Source organism: Carassius auratus, unplaced genomic scaffold (assembly GCF_003368295.1).
Source record: "Carassius auratus strain Wakin unplaced genomic scaffold, ASM336829v1 scaf_tig00215882, whole genome shotgun sequence".
Lineage (NCBI taxonomy): Eukaryota > Metazoa > Chordata > Actinopteri > Cypriniformes > Cyprinidae > Carassius > Carassius auratus.
Window position 1 is genome coordinate 1 of NW_020528290.1, and position 20,241 is coordinate 20,241.

A 20,241-nucleotide genomic window follows, 5' to 3' on the forward strand; every position below is an offset into this window, starting at 1 on the left:
TACTTGTGCATTAAACTGGTATAGGAGAAAATATGTCGCTGAGCAGCTGATGACAGTATCTTTTAGTACACTTTGACCTATGATGTTTGGCTCGACAGCGTCTACGCTACACTGACAGAGAGCAGGACCTCGTGCTTGTGTAATGTCTTGAACGCTCTCGATGAATTTAAATTGAAATGCTACACTGGCAGCCGTTTGAGCCACTGTTTCATGAACATTTAGGTGAAGTGCTTGAGATCTAGTGAGGTTCACAGGCGCTGATGGTCTTCTTTTCCTCTGTAGATGGGTCTTGCCACCGCTAACGGCCCGTTCGGGCAGCAGTACTCGCAGGGTTCGGTCCCGCAGATGTCCAGCGCTGGATTAAACGCTCAGATCCAGAACAAGGCAGCTCTTCCCAACAGCCTCCAGCCCACCCTGAAGGGTGCTTCCAGCGTGCCAAATCTGGTGAGTAACCCTCCACAGCTGGCTCCAGTTCCAGAACAGAACACTTCAGGCCCTTTTTGTCTCTGCGTCACACTTCTGTTCAGCAGTGATTTATTTATTCGAAGAGCTAATTGAAGTGCATGTTTACACGCGACAGAATACGACATAAAGAGTGGATGAACTGACTGAATGAAGCATAAAATTGTGATTGAACAGCCATAGCTGAAAAATAATCCCGGCTGCTCCAGCATTGTGTAAATGGGTCCACAAAGTATATTTATTGTAACTTGCTTTTTTTTTTTTTTTTTTTTTTTTACCGAATAGTTGGGGTCAGTACATGTTTTCTTTAATACATTAATTAAATGGTGCATAAATACATAAATTGATTTCTGAAGGATCATGTGACACTAAAAACTAAAATAATGTTGCTGGAAATTTCACTTTGCATAACAGGCATGAATTACGTTCAGTCAAATCACCTTTATTTATTTAGCGCTTTAAACAAAATACATTGCGTCAAAGCGACTGAACAACATTCATTAGGAAACAGTGTGTCAATAATGCAAAATGATAGTTAAAGGCAGTTCATCATTGAATTCAGTGATGTCATCTCTGTTCAGTTAAATAGTGTCTGTGCATTCAGAAATATATTTAAATTAAAAAAACTGGTATTTTAAATTGCAATAATATTTCTGAATATTATCAAGTTGTGGCTGCAAAATTTACAAATAAGAAATGTTATATAAATTGTGTTCTTGAAGCCAAGTTTGTTTTTTTTGTTTGTTTTTTAAAGTTTTTTTTTTTTGTATAATAACTGAAATGGAGCTTCTATTTAATCCAAACTCTTCCCTCCAGCTGCAGCAGCAGGTGCCCTCGGTGGGCATGGTCCCGGGACAGGGGGTGTCGACGGGCCCACGGCCGACCCAGAGAAGCGCAAACTGATCCAGCAGCAGCTGGTCCTGCTGCTCCACGCCCACAAGTGCCAGCGGCGAGAGCTGGCTAACGGCGATGTGCGCGCCTGCGCCCTTCCCCACTGCCGCACCATGAAGAACGTCCTCAACCACATGACCCACTGCCAGGCGGGGAAGTCCTGCCAAGGTGAGAGGCCAAATCAGACCAGTAATGTTAATATATAACTAGAGTCCAGCACTTTACCCCAAGCTCTGAATTTTATAGAAATCGTGGTCCGTCATGTGAAATTGTGTTAGTTGATCTGAAAGTGCTTTTGTTTTCCTTCCATCTCTGTTTATCCACAACCATATTTCAGTGGTGACTGTACATCTCAGCGTTGTTAAACTGTCTGGCCGCTCACTCAGGCTTCATGTAAACTTGGGAAGTCACTCATGGCTCTTGTGGTCTCACTGTCTAAGTATGAAGGAGTCTGGAACATAGAAACTCCGGTTTATTCCTTGACATGCTTTCACATTGGCAAAAACTCTCTTGTGCATCAGTAGTGTTTTGTCTGGATTTATTAGTTGTGCTTGTTAAGATGAACCTGACTGCTTGTTGTTTTTAAATGCTTGGCTTGCATTGCTGGAGGGACCTGAACCATGTCCTAGAAACCTTAATATAATAAGCTATTTTCTGCACCCAATCTGGCCATTTCACACACATCCAGCAGAACTGGGGAATGGAAACATGTTAAATAACAACCAAGTTGTCGCTAAGCTACTTTGCTTCCATTATAATGAACCACTCTACACTGGAAATGTGCAGTGTGACACGAATTCTGTATATCTGTGCTGACTTGTAAATATAATGTGATTTTGTTTACTTGGAATTTGATTGTTAGTAGATAAAACAGTTAATACAACTAGGGCTGTCACTTTGTGAAAAAATCTTTTTTGAATTTTAAGACATAAGTGTTCATTGAATCGATTGTTAAATCGATTTCCATGTCTAAAAAAAAGACGTTTCCTTTTTCAACATCAAATACGGACGAACGTAAAGAGACCACTGGAAACGCACAAGTCAGCATATTTTTATTAATGGCATGAAGTTTCATGCAAAATAACAAACAGCACGGAGTGCAACATTCTCGGAAAAAATATATGAAGAGTGGACGGCTGCCATAACAAAAAGAAAAACTCACTGCAGGCTTCAACCCGGCTCCATTTATGATTTAGGCATTTCACAAATCTCCAAGATTATTTTAAATAAGTGATCAATCACATTCAAACAACTGTTCAAAAATGAAACTTTAAATGGACATGATAACAGGCCATGTGTGTTTTGTATTGAACGTAACCGACACTTAGGCTAGGCGGCACAGCAGGCATGAAACGCGCAAAAAGGCTAGGGCCATTACAATTTATTGGACAGGAAACAAGTCGATCAACAATATTCGGAGTCCAGAGCAGAGCGTTTTTTATCACTGTATGTCCAGCTGTTGAGAAGACGCACTCCGACCGCACTGATGTCCAGGGACACTCAGGTACAGCTGCACAAGGAGTGGGTATTACCGGTCGCTGTCAGCTTGCAATGGTCCTTTTCATAACTCAGAATCTCCTGTAACTAGATGCACGAATGAGGTGAATTCACGTCTACATGCAGCGAGACCTCAGACAACGCATAAACGCATATTACATTGACTTAACATTGAAATAATTTGCGCCAGGCGCTCTTTTCGCGTGTGAACACAGCATAGAGGTCGCTTTCGACGTCACTGGGTCTTATAGGCGCGTAAAATTGCTGGTATTTTCTGTCTAGCTTTCCGCAACGCATACTGCACTCTAGTGTTGTCACGGTACCCAAAATTTCAGTATTCGGTACCGATACCAGTGAAAATCCACGGTTCTCGGTACAATTTCGGTACCAAAGCAAAACCAATATGCTAAATAAAAAATAAAAAAACTACACTTTTTATCAATAAAAAAAAACCAATGCCATTCTTTTAAACTTATTTAAAAATTGTGATTAAAGGTTATTTTTATTTTTTATTTTTTTTATTTATTTTTTTATACACAAGTAATACAATTATGAAAAACGTTAACAAGTTTCACCCCAAATTTTATTTGTCTTTTAATTAATGAAATTTGAAACACATTCTATCGGACAGCTCTCTACGGACACCTCTGCAATTGAATTGCCATTGGCCATTAAATATTTTAGTTTACTCGCCAGACTGATATATAATTAGAACTTTAGTAATTAGAAGTAAACTTGATAACCATGTTTAAATGCATATTAGTCAATTTAACTGAACATTTCAACTGGAATGGTGGTGGTGCTTTTTTTTTGTCATTCAGTGATTCTGTAAAAAAAAATACTGGTGAGAAAAAAATACTGATAAGATAATACTGATACGAATTCTAATAAGAAGAACTATAAAAACACACTAAAGATTACTAAGGATTAATTAGCTGCTGGATTCATGAATATTAATCAGGTTTTGTGCATCCGCTCGAACTGATTTGCTGAAATCAGTACGAACGATAATAAGTGAGCGCCAGCCAATGAGATTGCCATTTGCGCATTAACTCAACACACTAACGTTAAAAGGAAAACCCAGCTATTCTTAAAAACTGAAGATTTCCATAGATATGCCACTATTTTGACAGGAAAATACAACAAGGATAGTTTAAATGTAGTGCGTCAATTCTCTCTCTCTCGGTCTCTGCGTGTGTGAGAGAAAGCGAAAGCGATCTGTGTGCCTTCACACTAGAGGTAAACACAGGTGCGCTGTGCATCCATTGAGATGAACTGAATCACACAGATGCCTGACTGAGTGAAACTTTAAAGCGCTCAGTCAGAGAGTGTTCGGCGAGTGAACATATATCTGAGCTAAACTATACTTATCTCCAACTCACAAATGGCGAGTAAAATCTGAGAATTATTAGCCATTGGCTAATATTAGACATCATTAGTCGCCAGAAGGAAGATTTAGTCGCATATGCGAGTGATGTACTCGCAATGTAGAGGGTTGCTATGTAGTAACAAACCCGCACGTCTCTGCCATTCATTAATTCACACAGAGACACGCAGAACATGTGATTTGAGATTCCGTCCGCGTCTTCTGCTTCGCGGTAATCATAGAGCTGTATGCGTCAAGAAACCGGTTTGAAGGGGACCTCGTACTACAGGTACTTAAAGAAACCTGGTACTGTCACATTTTAATTTTTTTATTACCAAAGTACCGGGTCTTTTGACAACACTACTGCACTCTCGGAATTCTACATTTTTTTTTCTGCTTGGTTGTGAGTTTTGTTACATCTATATTTTTAATTGTTTAATTATTTTAAAATTAATACTGTACATATTTGGTTAAAATCGATTCCCTATTTTCATTTTCGAAACTTTTTTGGTTGGTCGATCGATTGTGCAATCGATTTTCGAACTAAAAGTGACAGCCCTAATACAAACTTACTGTCAGGCTCCTTTGAATTGGGTCAGTAACATAAACAAAACACTTGTTTACTTGCAAACAATGTTGTCTGTCTTTTCTAAATTTGCCGTTACTATGTTGAAACAACCCGATTCATGTGATTGGTGCAAATCTGGGAAGTATTTTTTTGTATGAAAGTATATCTGGAAGATACTGACAGTGTTCAGAAAAAGTATTAGGCATCATACAGAGGTGTGTGTAAGCTCAGTCCTGCTTTGTGTACAGTGTAACTGCTGTATTTAAGTTTTTTCATAAGTGCTCTATCAGGGAGTGAATTGGCATTTTCATTCCGCCCGCCTACTATTTTTCTATACACAAATTATATATAATATGCATAATGGTTGAAATTTAATGTTTAGTATTTTATAAAACTTGTGAATTGTACAAATCATAGTTTTGACATCATTTTATAGTTTAGGAAGTTACCATAGACATGGGTGGTGTTTTCTTCTAGTTTCTGAATGTGTTTTGGAGATTATTATTCCTCAGTTTTGTTCAGGTTGTAATTGCTCAGTAGTGTTACTTGTCCTTGCAGGATATCAAAGTTTTTCTGATTTATTTTCCCTCTGTTTCTACAGTGGCTCACTGCGCCTCCTCTAGACAGATCATCTCGCACTGGAAGAACTGCACTCGGCACGACTGCCCCGTCTGTCTGCCCCTGAAAAAACGCCAGTGACAAGAGAAACCAGCAGCGTAAGTCATGCTCCTGTTTAAAATAAACACCCGCTCTGATGCATTCTCTGTTTGAGTTTAATTTCCAAGCAGGATTTTGAGCATATATTATGGATAAAGATTATACTTAACAGTACTGTATGGCAACATTGCATAAAAAAAAAGTTGCATCAAAACTATCATGTGATTTAATTGGTACAATTAATGACTGCATCTCACAGTTAACTGAACATGTATTGCTTATATATTTAGTCTCTTATTAGGGCCATTAAGATTTTTTTACAATTAAATGCATTTGCAAAAAAGATATACACTCATGAAAATCATCCTTTCTGCCCTAATACAAAATTTTGAAAGTATAGAAAAAGCGAAATTATTTAAATGAACGCAGGTTTGTTCCTCTACTGATTGTGTGTTTGCATCTCATGCTTTGAGATACGGGATCCGTTCAGATGAGTGCTGCCACCTGTAGGTCGTGCGAGCAGCTCGGCTGCGCTCTCAGTGTGAAAGCATGAGACCAGCTGCGGATTCCGGCAGGCAGCGGGACTGTAATCTGACACCGCGGGGGAGGGGCTCCACCCCTGGACACAGATCTCCTGCTCTCTGATTGGACAGCCGATGGCTGACTCGTTTAAATCCCCCTGTAGTGGCAACAGAAGCACGTTCTCTCAGTGTCTCGTGCAGTTCTGCTCTCCGCCGCTACTCAGAGAGCTCAATGTTTGCAAAATGGCTTTTCCACAGTCTTGTTTCAGTGTAATCACTCCAAGATTCCACTTATTCCTAATAGAAATAATTATTGTAGTGTATGTATTTTGTTTTAAGACAGCCCAGATGACTAAAAAATAAATTGATAGACATAACCACACTTCCCAGTTGATTTATTACATTGCACATTTTTTTTGTATTACAAGATTTTTTAAATGTTAAGTTTAAATATGCAAATGATGCATCATCTAATATTCATGCACTAATTTTCCATACACCTATAGAACAAAAATCTGAACATTGCATTAAGTCAGGTTCAACATTTTTTCATTTTGTTGACAAATTAGACAAAGCATAGGGCATTTGAATACCTCTTTATGTCAACAGCCAGAAAAGCAAAAACATTTTCACCATTGTTTTAGGAATTATATGTAAATCAGGTAAATGATATATAAAAACTTTCTGAATATATGACTAAAAGTAGATTGATTTAGTTCAACAGATATTTGTTTCTGCTGTTTGCAGCGATGCTGAGCTCTCCTAACACTGGCATGCAGGCTCCGCTGGGCCCCGTGGGCACGAGTCAACCCGCTGCACCCGCCATGAGCAGCGGCACACACATAGACCCAGCTCTATGCAGAGGGCGTACGCAGCACTGGGCCTCCCGTACGGGAACCAGCCGGCTCCACAGACCGCAGGTCCCAGGACAGCAGCCCACACAGACCCAGCAGCAGCAGATGCGCTCCATTTCTGCATTAGGTATCCACATCAGTTTGCAAAGAACTTAAAAAGTGTTTTTTGAGGAAGAGCTGAATATTTATTGCAAACAAGTCAACGTTCCATGTTCATTATTAACCTTGAAAGCTGCTGTCATTCTTGCATCTGCTGTCAGTATGCACTCAAATGTCCTGCTGCTCGTATCTGTGTGTAACCCTTGTTTGGTTTCCCATCAACATCTTCAGGCACTAACCAGATGAACATCGGCGGTAACGGTATGACCGATCAGACGAGCCTTCACACTGATTCCTCTCTCCCCTCATCCCTCAGCAAGTGAGTCTCTTCACCTTCACCCCTCACCTTTAACCTCTCACACACACTGCAGAGTGAGAAATGGTCATCTGCAGAATCTAGCAATGTAAGAGAACAAACAATGCAGGGCTCCAGACTAACATTTGAGTCATTTAAAATTTACTTTTATTAACAAAGGTGCAAAATCTACTTTTTATGTACAGAAAATGTACCATTATTTTCTAGCTTATGGAACTGACCAACTTCAGTGATTTTATGTGTGATTTAGTAGAAAATTGAAGAAAAGTTTGTGACTTTTCTTACTACATACACAAAGAAAAGTGTATATTTCTGACAAAGTCTGATTTCTTGATGATTTATTTTTAAAATAGTGATTAATATTTTTTTAAATGTAGAGAAAAAGTATTGATGAATGACTAATAAGGCAATAAGTGCTCCTCTGCTGCTGTCTACTGGTTATAATTGTGATTTGATATGTTTTGTAAATTTTACATAAGTGTTTGTTTACCACAAAGTATATTTTGTTCATCCCATTAAAAATAACATTGACTGGATCATCTTAGAGCTGTTGGAAATAAGTTGTGTCCTGAAAGTCCTTTAAAAGTGCTTGAATTTCTCTCTCGAAAGGTTGTACAAACCCTGAAATGAATGACATAATGCATTTGCCTATTTCTACCACAACTGCTTACAGTTAGCGTTACCACTTCTTGTTTCCTGACGTATGTCAGTGCTGTTTATAATTGAGATTTCTGTGCAGAATTTAAACGCTTCTCACTGGATCTCGCAGCACTGTTTGCCTTGTGCAGAAACAGTGTCGCAAAATCAACTGTGGCTCCCGAGTACAGCTGTTCTGAGCTCTGACAAGTTTGTTTGCGTCATGGTCTGAGCTGATAAACGGTCGGAGCTGTGCAGCTGAAATGTCGCGCTTTCTTTTCGTTTGCGGTGTGGTTGCTTCTCAAATGCAACAGAAATGGCAGTGCTTACGAGTTTGGGCTTTGTGGTTGTCCGCATCATTGTGAACGTTCACAAAAATGAGTCGCACCGACAGAAAAAATGATCGTAGACTGGAGCCCTGCATGTCATTGTGGAATGTGCAATTCTGTAGCTATAAGAGGTTGAATGTTGAAATCTGAGATTATAAAAGGGACAAATCGAAGATTTTTTTTTTTTTGTCAAAGAACTGCTTTGTTCAAAAACTACTAAATAATTTTTTTTTTTTTTTTTAATTGATTTTCTGCTAAATTAAGTCACACCTGTTAGTTTTTCCTTTTTGACTTGTTGAATGCATGTTTTTGAGAATGAGTTCTACCATGTGAGATTTGAAAACTAATGTTGTAATCCTGCTCTCACAGTCAGATGATGTCAGACGGGTCGAACATGGGCATGACGGGGAACTGCCCACAGCTTGCGCCGCTGTCAATTGCCTGGCATGAAGAAGCCCTGGCACGAGCACGTCACTCAGGACTTGAGGAACCACCTAGTGCACAAGAAGTGTGAGTTGGAGAAGTTGTCATTTCATAATCACGGTTTGTCAAGGCCAATTCTCTTAACACTGTATTCCATGCAGAGTTCAAGCCATATTCCCCGACCCCAGACCTGCAGCACTGAAGGACAGACGCATGGAGAACTTAGTGCTTATGCGCGCAAGGTGGAAGGGGACATGTATGAGTCTGCCAACAGCAGGTAAAGCACCTGAACCTTTCATGCTATGTTTTAACCTTCCCTTCAGGACGTGTTTTGTGACTGTAAGAAAGGACTAGGTGGCCAATGTTTTATATCCTTTAATATCTTGTGTTAATATCAGGATGAGTATTACCACTTTCTGGCTGAGAAGATCTATAAGATCCAGAAGGAGCTGGAGGAGAAGAGAAAGTCCAGGCTGTCGAAGCCCCAAATGGGTCCCCAGGGTCCTCAGCAGCCTGGTCTTCCCCAGCCCAACGCTATGGGACCTGGACAAGCCATCCGGCCTCCAAGTTAGTGGTTTTGTTTTTTAATGCTGTGATCTTCTAGATGTTGTGTTTCCCTGGCTCAAAATATGTCTTATTTCCTCAGATGGACCTGTTCCTATGTCCAATGTGCCAAATCAGTTGATGGCCCGGATGCAGGTCCCTCAAGGTATGGTTTTTCATTCTGCATACACTCATACAGTACCATTCAAAAATGACACCCATCCATTATAAAAGAAGTCCATGTGGCTTCAGGGGGTAAAGGCCTTGTGAAGAGATGAGTTTGTGTATATTCATATTTACAACTTTATAAACCTTAATCTCCTTTCTCGTTCACGAGAGAGTGGTGTCCAACGTATGACGTAGCGTAAGCTCTGGTGAGAATATGCTAGTCTCGCAAGAAACAAGTTTTGTTTACAGGCAAAGGAGAACAAGTTTTCCTCTTGGCTTTATATCGAAATCCTCTGCCATTTTTTCTATACAAAGACCTTTGTTAACCCCCCGGAGTTGTGTGGACCTCTTCTATAATGGATTCTTTACAGCAGGATGGGAATACCATTTCATGTTGACTTGGGTGGGTCCAAAGCAGCTGGGAAGGTCATATTGGTAGCACAGAAAATACTCAGAAGCTTCAATCTCCCATTGAACAGCAAAGCTCTTCTCCTTTTTATTTTAACGTGTTTATTCATCATGTTGTTCAGGAATGGGACAGTTCAACCCCGTGACCATGCAGAACGTGCAGATGTCCCAGTCACCGGTGGGAGCTCCTCGGGCTGCGTCCCCTATGACCCACCCTCCTCAGATGGGCATGGGTGCCGTTCCACAGGTGAGCTTCAAAATGCGGTTCCAGGTCTGGAATTTTACTGTAACAGTGTATTTTTGGTTAGATTTAAATGTATTTCTTAGTTTTAAGTTATTTATAGTCAACATTGTTCTTGAGTTGTGTGCCATTTTGGATTTCCCTCAACAAAAACATATTTCACTAATAAGTAAATTGATCAATAGCTTTATCATGTCATGTTGTGCCAAAATTAGTTTTGTGGCTCAAATCTAATTTCCCTCCATTCTTTTGCAGAGGGGTATGTCTCCCTCTCGGATGCAGCAGACACCAGCCATGATGGGAGGCCATCCTAACAACATGGTGGGCCAGCCGCCCAACCAGAACCAGTTCATGAACCAGACGCCATTCCCAACCTCAGCCGGAGGCATGAATGTGAATGTAAACCCGGCCCAGCAATCAGGACAGACTGTCCCACAGGTGAGGAGAAAGACACGTCACAACTTCACCGTGGTTTCATTGTTATTTGGCTGTTTTTCCATAGAGATAAAAAAAGTTAGAACTAAACCAACCAGCTATGAGGAAAATCACAACATTGCAAAACTTTTATTTGAAGCAAAAAAAAAAGTATTTGAAAATCAACTGAAACACAAGGTACAAGACTTGGTTACTTAATGACTTTAAAGAGGGAAAGAACTGCAATCCCCAAAATAAAAATGGAGAAATGTAAAACTATTTATTTAAAGTTGTTTAAAATAAACTTAGAGCAAAAGAAATGTAGAGCATGCAATGAAGTAGGTATGTTGTCAGTGAAGTCATGAAGTTACCAAAAAGGCGATTTAGAAAAGCTGCCTTAATACTGTGCATGTAAAGTATTAAGAGTAGAGTCTCATTTACGAACATGTCTCTGAAATGCAGTGGTTTTCAAAACTGTCCTGGAGCAGCAGTATTGTCTCCCTCATCTAACACACCTGATTCAGCTCCTCTGCTCATTATAGAGACTTTAAGACCTGAGGTGAGCCAGAAAAGGTAAAGATTTGTGAGAAAATAGGATGCGTGTCAGATCTGAGTCACATTCAGCAGCATCAGCTCTTAATGCAGCCAAAAAACCTTAATAACATGCCTGTTAATCAAAAAAACTATAGAAAAAGAGCAAATAAGCCACTTTTGTAGCTTTAAGGATTCATCTAGATTTAATTTAGAATTTAGTGTTTGATGACTTCCTTCAATTCTGTATATCTCCTACTTGTTGAAGGACACAAGTTAATAAGGCATTTATTATGTTGGGGTTATGTGAAGATTGTTTTAAGGAAACAATTTGAAGATTGAAATGTGAATTATCAAATTAATCTTGGCTAATTTGAGAAAAAATTTCAGTTATTTAATTATTTTTAACAGCACTAATATTTTTTAGTTCAAAATATTCATATTTAGAAACAAAGCGTGGTAAGACAGACTTGATTGTCATTAGCGGTGCTTCATGGGAGGTACGTTCCCATTTTGGTGCTATTTGCCCACACATGCCTCTCTGGTGGAGTTTTCTTTGCAGAATTATGGGTAATGTAGTTTTTCAACAGCTTTTCTGCTGTGACATGTTTGAATAATGGTGCCTGGTGGCCTCAGCATAATCATATAGCATTGATTAACAACCTCAGAGCTCTTTAAAGGTTTATGAGTTAACAATCTTTTTCCCTATGGAGAACACAAATGTTTTTATTTCGGGGACACCGTCTGTTGAACTCTAGTGTAGATTGATGTGCTGTGTCTGAGTCAGAATGCCCTCCATCTCTCTGCAGCAGCAGCCGAACGCTAACCTGACCCTGAATTCTGTGGGCCCTCTGGGCTCCCAATCCGCCCTGTGCTCCACCCCTCCTCCGCCCTCCGCCTCCACCCCAGCAGCTGCCGCTAACCTACAGCCACTCCAGACCCAGCCTTCCACGCCGGCCTCGGCCGGGGGCCACGTCACGCCCACCCACATCCCCAGTGGCTTTGCCTCGCCCCTCCCTCAGTCCCTGGGCTCCTCTCCTTGCCCCCTCCCAGCCGCTCACGCCCCTGCAGTCCCAGCCAGAGCCCTCCCTGCAGATGCAGCAGCCCCACCTCTGTGCAAGCGCAGCAGCCCAGCACTCCGGTGAGGATCGCCTGAAAAAACACAGCCTTGTTTGCAGTTGTATGCCATGACAGCCCTTAAACTCATGTTCTTCCTCGTTTGTCTGTTTGTTAGCTCTCTCAGATGTCCGCTAGCGTTGATAATAGAGTCCCCACACCTGCATCTGTGAAAGAGGCCCACTCCCAGCATGCTTTGCCACCTGACTACCCTGCTGCCGAACTCAAAACCGAGCATCAAGACGACGAGCAGGACTATGAGTCTGGGAAAAAGCAGCCCGATCTCAAGATGGGAGGTGTGACATTGTTGAAACCAAACTTACAATTGGCTGGTTCAGCAATTCTTGACTTTATTTGGTTGAGTTTTACGCTATCGCTCAAAAGTAAGAAATTTTAGTGCTGGTAAGAATTAATATTTTTGTTCAGCAATGGTGCTTTAAATCTATCAAAAGTTACAGTAAAAGCATTTATAATGTAAAAAATATATATTTCAAAATAAATGCTGCTGTTTTTAGTTTATATTCATCAAAGAATCCTGAAAAACAAATATGGTTCTTCAAAAATATAAAGCAGCACAACTTTTTTGACATTGATAAAAAATAATAATTATTGGGCTGCAAATCAGCATATTATACTTTAGATTCTGAAGCACCATGTGACATAGACTGTAGTAATGCTGCTGAAAATTCAGCTTTGATCACAGGGATAAATTACATTTAATAAAATGTAAAAAGAAAACAATTATTTTACATAATATAATATTTCATATTACTTTTTTATATTGTATTTCTGAGCAAATGCTGTCTTGAGCAGAAGAGACTTTCAAAAACAAAATCTTACTGACACCAAACTTTTGAACGATACTGTATTTCATAGAAATAGAGATTTCATTTCCATTCATTTTCATTGATTTGTAGATATTCACTTCTCTGTGTTATATTGACATTTATATAACTGAATTGGTCTGAAACTGTTCAACTGATTTTGCCTCCAGTTTTATTTCAGTTAATGCTAGTTTTAATGCTCTTCTCTTGTTTCACAAGATTTAATACTCAACTTATGACACAGTCTCTAGTAAACATCTAAACGTAATTCATTTTCTTCATTAGGATGAAGATGTCAAACCTCCTGAAGTTAAAGAGCAGCCAGAGTCTGTAGAAACTAAGCAGGAACAGATGGAGACGGAGGAGAAGAAACCAGAGATAAAGACCGAGCCAAAAGAGGAGGAATTGTCCAGCACCAACAGCACTACACCATCCAGTCAATCCGCCCAGTCTCGCAGGAAAAGTACAGACCATTTTCTGAAAACATTGGAAACCATATTCAATCATTTCTGCAATTTGATTAGTCGCATAACATGATGATTTGTTACAGTTTTCAAAGCCAGAGGAGCTCAGGCAGGCGCTGATGCCTACATTAGAAGCTCTGTATCGTCAAGACCCAGAGTCCTTGCCCTTCCGCCAGCCGGTGGATCCCACTCTACTGGGCATCCCGGTAAACCCCATACACCTATTTACTGGGCTGATATTTTATGGGTATCTCTTCAAATGTTCTAAATATATTAGAAAACAAAACTTGTATTTTTGAAAAAAAAAAATTGCTGTTGATTTGGCCTAGTAACCTAACGATGTTGATACTAGTATCAGAAATATCTCCGATACGACAACAAATTCTGGCATCGGCGAGTACATGAACCCATATACCGATCCGATACCATTTTCTTAAACAAGACTAGTTATGACCGCTAGCTTTGCCTAACCTCTGCACGCTTCTTCTTCGCTGCTCAGAATGCATTGCAAACACAGAAAAATTGTGCTGTGGTTGCAACAAGCAACCCCCGTTTGGATCAGCGAAGAAGAAATGAAAACGCGTTAGCAGCACTGATCTATATATGACTGGATCGCTCATCGCGTTCTAAACTGCTAACAGATAGTGAAGCCGCTTCTATATTATAGATCCAGTGGTTAGCAGTATGTCTCTTTAGTACCGGTAGTTACCGACTCCTGAGTATATTCGGTACCCGCAGTTTAGTCTAAGCGCAGGGCTCCAGACAGTAGCTGAATATTTGTTAGTGTCTGTGAATATTATACTGCAAAATACTATTATATATTACTCCTGCAAATTCTACATCTCTGTGGGTGACGGGCGCAGATGCGCGGGAGCTCGCTGTTTTGTAGTCTCTGCCGTGTGTCACAATATGAGGACACAAACGCATAAACCGTCACTTCATGAGAATTTACCGTTTCATTTGAGAAAACTTTCATATCAAAAACACAGACACTCAAAGATCTTCATGGCGAGTAAATTGACAATATATTAAGCTACTGTTGTAGCCTACAGTAGATTTAGCTATGTCTCTATGTAGTAATAATAATACGTCTCTATTAATGATAATAATTATGCCCAGACGGTTGCTTGTTTTTAACTTTTGTTGTAAAGAGATTATCTGATTAATATATCATATATATCTAGACTTATTTGTTGCAGTTTTTTATACAGTTATATTGTAAAACTAAAATACCTTTTTTAGTTTGCGTTGTTAGATTTTTGGCTGCATTTGAAGTTCTTTTTCGCATAAGAAAGTAAATAATACTGTCAAATTTATGTCAGATAATAAAAATACTGTAATGAATACAGTAGTTCACCATGTATTTGTTCATGTTTTATTAAGGGATCAGTCTGAAGCACACCATAAAATAATTTTAGCAATTTACACAGGGCTAGTAGTTTATACAGCTGTATATACAGATACACACCCAGGTATCGGATCAGTTCTCTGTATCGGCCGATATGCTGAGCCCAGATATCGGAATCGGTATCGGGAAGAGAAAAAGGGTATCAGAACATCTCTAGATGTTGAGCTAAAATATATCATTATAAACTTTCCATACAGTCAGCAAATACAGGTGCTGGTCATATAATTAGAGTATCATCAAAAAGTTGATTTATTTCACTAATTCCATTCAAAAAGTTTAACTTGTATATTATATTCATTCATTAAACACAGACTAATATATTTCAAATGTTAATTTCTTTTAATTTTGATGATTATAACTGACAACTGAGGAAAATCTCTAATTCAGTATCTCAGAAAATTAGAATATAATTTAAGACCAATACAAAGAAAGGATTTTTAGAAAAGGGATTAGGATTTTCTAAAATTAGGATTTTCTTGGCCAACTGAAAAGTATGAACATGAACAGTATGAGCACGTACAGCACTCAGTACTTAGTTGGGGCTCCTTTTGTCTGAATTACTGCAGCAGTGCAGCGTGGCATGGAGTCGATCAGTCTGTTGCACTGCTCAGGTGTTATGAGATCCCAGGTTGCTCTGATAGTGGCCTTCAGCTCTTCTGCATTCTTGGTTCTGGCATATCGCATCTTCCTCTTCACAATACCCCTTAGATTTTCTGTGGTGTTAAGGTCAGGTAAGTTTGCTGGCCAATTGAGAACAGGGATACCATGGTCCTTAAACCAGGTATTGGTAGCTTTGGCACTGTGTGCAGGTGAAGCATGAAGTGCTCTAAAACTTCCTGTACGGCTGCGTTGACCTTGGACCTCAGAAAACAAAATGGACCAACACCAGCAGATGACATGGCAACCCAAACCATCACTGACTGTGGAAACTTTACACTGGACCTCAGGCAACATGGATTGTGTGCCTCTCCTCTCTTCCCCCAGACTCTGGCACCCTGATTTTCAAAGGAAATGCAAAATTTACTTACATCAGAGAACATAACTTTGGACCAAACTTTGGACCATCAGCAGTCCAGTCCAGTCCTTTTTGTCTTTAGCCCAGGCGAGACGCTTCTGACGCTGTCTGTTGTTCAACAGTGGCTTGACACAAGGAATGCGACAGCTGAAACCCATGTCTTACATACGTCTGTCCGTAGTGGTTCGTGAAGCACTGACTCCAGCTGCAGTCCACTCTTTGTGAATCTCCCCCACATTTTTTAATGGGTTTTGTTTCACAATCCTCTCCAGAGTGTGGTTATCCCTATTGCTTGTACACATCTTTTCCTTCCCTTCGCCTCTCTATTAATGTGCTTGGACACAGATCTCTGTGAACAGCCAGCCTACTTTGCAATGAACTTTTGTGTCTTGCCCTCCTTGTGCAAGGTGTCAGTGGTCGTCTTTCGGACAACTGTCAAGTCAGCAGTCTTCCCATGATTGTGTAGTCTACAGAACTAGACTGAGAGACCATTTAAAGGCTTCGCAGGTGTTTTGAGTTAATTGATTAGAGGTTGGCACCAGGTGTCTTCAATATTGAACCTTTTCACAATATTCTAACTTTCCTTAGTTGCCAGTTATAATCATCAAAATTAAAAGAAATAAACATTTGAAATATATCAGTCTGTGTGTACTGAATGAATATAATATAGAAGTTTCACTTTTTGAATAGAATTAATAAAATCATCTTTTTGATGATATTCTAATTATGTGACCGGCACCTGTATGTTGCAGGGCAGTGTTATCACCATGTATTTGAATTTTCTTTTCTTTTTTTCAGGACTACTTTGACATTGTAAAGAACCCAATCGACCTTTCCACTATCAAGAGGAAGCTAGACACGGGACAGTACCAGGAGCCCTGGCAGTATGTCGACGACATCTGGCTGATGTTCAACAATGCCTGGCTCTACAACCGCAAAACATCTCGAGTGTACAAGTACTGCTCGAAGCTGTCCGAGGTGTTCGAGCAGGAAATTGACCCTGTCATGCAAAGTCTGGGATACTGCTGTGGGCGCAAGGTGAGAACTGGAGCTTCTTTCTCCAGGAAAAGAGTGGTTAGCTTAAGTGAATGCTTCAAATTAGCTCAAACTCCATTAACCTGAAACTGAGAGCATCTCTGAAGTGCAACTCAATGTTGTTATTATTAACTACAATATAAACAGTTAAAAAAGTTTTTGGTTCCAGCCAAAATCTTTTTTTTGGTGTGCCAAAACCAACGCTTAATCAATATATTTTAGTCAGTGCTGTTTCAGTGCATGGATCCAATTGGGTAACACTTTAGAATAAGGTTCCATTAGTTAATGTTAGTTAACTACTTTCGTTAACATGAACTAAGCAAGAACAATCCTTCTACAGCATTTATAAGTCTTAGTTCATGTTAATTTCAACATTTACTAATGCATTATTTAAATCAAAAGTTGTGCTTGTTAACATTAGTTAATGCACTGTGAATTACCATGAACTAACAATGAATAACTGTATTTTCATTAACTAACATTAACGAAGATGAATAAATACAGTAATAAATGTATTATTCATTGTTTGTTCATGTTAATTAATACATTAACTAACATTAATGGAACCTTATTCTGAAGTGTTACCTACAATTGTAAAGCATTTATACCTCGCCTTCCATCCTAAAATCGCAATAAGAATTTTTTTTTTTTTTTTTACATTTGATTTAAAACAAAGTCTGAGCTTTTAAACTGTCAGTTTTATAACTATTATCAAACGATAATTTTGAAAGCTTTAGTAAATCTGTAATTTCAGTCGGGTTTCATTTGACAGCCACAGTTTATATAAATTTTTTTCAACAAGTTGGATTGAAAACTTAATTCTGTTTGTTAAAAAGCCTGGAACTTGAATTGCTTTTTCTCTGTCTCCACAGTACGAGTTTTCACCTCAGACGCTTTGCTGCTATGGCAAACAGCTCTGTACGATCTCCAGAGACGGCACATATTACAGCTACCAAAACAGGTAACCCTTGACATGATCAGTGGTGTGAGAAATGAGAAGGCCATTAATGACTTTCCGAGTGGGACTGTGATGCACTGAGATCAGGATTGTGATTTTTACCACTCAGTTAACTAAAAGTTGTTTGCACCTAATAAACAGTCATAAAAACAAGCTCAAAGGTTAAGCGTCTTGCTTAAGGTTAAATTGGTGATACTTTGTGGGTCAAGCCTCGATCTCCAACCCACCAGCCCACTAGTGTTTGTGTAAATCCTGAAAACTGTTCTTTAGGGCTGCACATTTAATCAGAATAAAACCAAAATATGACTTCACAATTTTTACAGAACTGCAACCCTGTAAATCACAGTTTTTATCTTAAAAAATCACCCCAAAAATATTATAGCTTTAATTGTCATGGTATTAATGGTCTGGTGCATCACTTTTCTATAACTGACATTAGTGAATGTTTTAGGGCTGTGCAAATCTCATCAGTAAAGACACTTCTGTAATTAGAAGTATATCTCCAGCACGTGCGTTCAGATCAGGGTTGGCAGGTTTTCACAACAAATCTTGCCCAGTTGCTTCTCAAAACTAGTCCAAAACTAGCCCAGTTGCGTTTCCGGGAGGTTCCCTGGTAAAAAAAATTGCTTCCCGTGATTAAAATATGTGTTTTTTTTTATCAGGTTTGCCTTTGTAAAATTCGCATTTTAGGGGCTAAATATCACGTTATTTGTATTGGGGTCGCTTAGACATGCGGAATGAAAAACAACCACAGACTTGGCAACAGAGCCGAAATTCACTGATTCACTGACAATCTATTCAAAATCGATGTTAAAATCGCAAGCGATTCTTTGTCAATTTTGAAAGCGATTTTGTGTTAGTTGTCAGTAGATTTCGGCTCTGTGTAGTAACTGCTGCTCCACCTGAACCAGTGTTGCCAAGTCTGCGATTTGTTTTTCATGTCCGCTGTTTGAAGCAATCCCAATACCAATAACTTGATATTTATCCCCTAAAATGCGAATTTTACCAGGGCAACCCTTCCAAAAAATTTATATTTTAACCCCGGGGAGGAATTTTTATTGCGACTAGCAACTGGGCTAGTTTTGGACTCGTTTTAAGAAGCAACTGGGCAGGATTTGTTGTGAAAACCTAGCAACCCTGATCTGAACGCACGTGCTGGAGATATACTTCTAATTACAGGAGCATCTTTACTGATGAGATGCGCATGAAAATCGCATTCGATTTTTTGCACAGCCCTAGCATGTTTCTCATCTCCATCTCATTGTCTTCATTTCTGTTTCATGTTTTTAAATTGTTCTTAAAGTCAACCAGAAAAGGCATGTAGTTACTTTCTAGTGCATGAAAAGACCATTTTGTAGTCATCCGTCATTTTTTGATTTCACGTTCATTTGTGAGTTTGAATGCTAACCTGTGCTCTGCCTTGGCCTGTTTGCTGTGTGTCGATCTCTGCCCGACCCTGTGTTCTTCGCTCTTGTGCTGCTCTCCGTGTGCCGGTTTGCCTGTGCTCTTGTGCTGCTCTCCATGTGCCGGTTTGCCTGTGCTCTTGTGTGCTGGCCCCAGTTCACCCAAAATATGCCTTGTTGCCGACAGGTATCACTTCTGTGAGAAGTGCTTCAACGAGATTCAGGGCGACAGTGTCACCCTGGGAGACGACCCAGCCCAGCCGCAGACGTACGTATCTGCCGCCCAGAAGGCTTTGAGGTTTTACTTCTGTTAAATTACACAGTTTATCTTTCACTTGTGCACGTATGAAGGTGCGGTGTAGAATTGATCTTGTATATCTCTCTGCAGTATGATATCAAAGGAGCAGTTTGAAAAGAAGAAAAATGACATGTTGGACCCTGAGCCGTAAGACCATTTTAATTTATTTAAATAATTTTCTCCAGTGGGGTTTAGATTATATACAGAATCTTTATAGTATGATATTAATGAATATATATATATATATATATATATATATATATATATATATATATATATATATATATATATATATATATATATATATATGTATATGAGAGTTAACATGCTTGTTGAAGTTGTTTTTTTAACACCTTTTGTCTAACAGCTTTGTCGAATGTAAAGACTGTGGTCGGAAGATGCATCAAATCTGTGTACTGCATTATGACGTCATCTGGCCATCAGGGTAGGCATCTTGTCCCGCTATTCGCCTGATGTTTAGCAGGTCATGACATGATCCTACAACTGCTTTGTCTCTTCTTCCTTTAAACAGTTTCATCTGTGACAACTGCCTGAAGAAGTCAGGGAAAACGAGAAAGGAAAACAAGTTTTCTGCTAAAAGTGAGTGCTTTTGACACATCTTGATTGTCTCTGTCTATTGCAGAGGGAAGTTAGTAACCCTCTGTGTTTTTCTGATCAGGGTTGCAGAGCACAAGACTGGTTCATACATAGAGGACCGAGTGAATAAGTACTTGAAGAGGCAGAAATCACCCTGAGGCCGGAGAGGTGTTTGTGCGGGTGGTGGCCAGCTCTGATA

The 20,241-nt window shown here is 39.5% G+C and overlaps 1 pseudogene; it reads left to right on the forward strand.

The window, feature by feature from the left end:
- The first annotated feature begins 280 nt into the window (after positions 1-280).
- Positions 281-20,237, forward strand: LOC113096139 (CREB-binding protein-like; annotated as a pseudogene).
- The last annotated feature ends 4 nt before the right edge of the window (positions 20,238-20,241 follow it).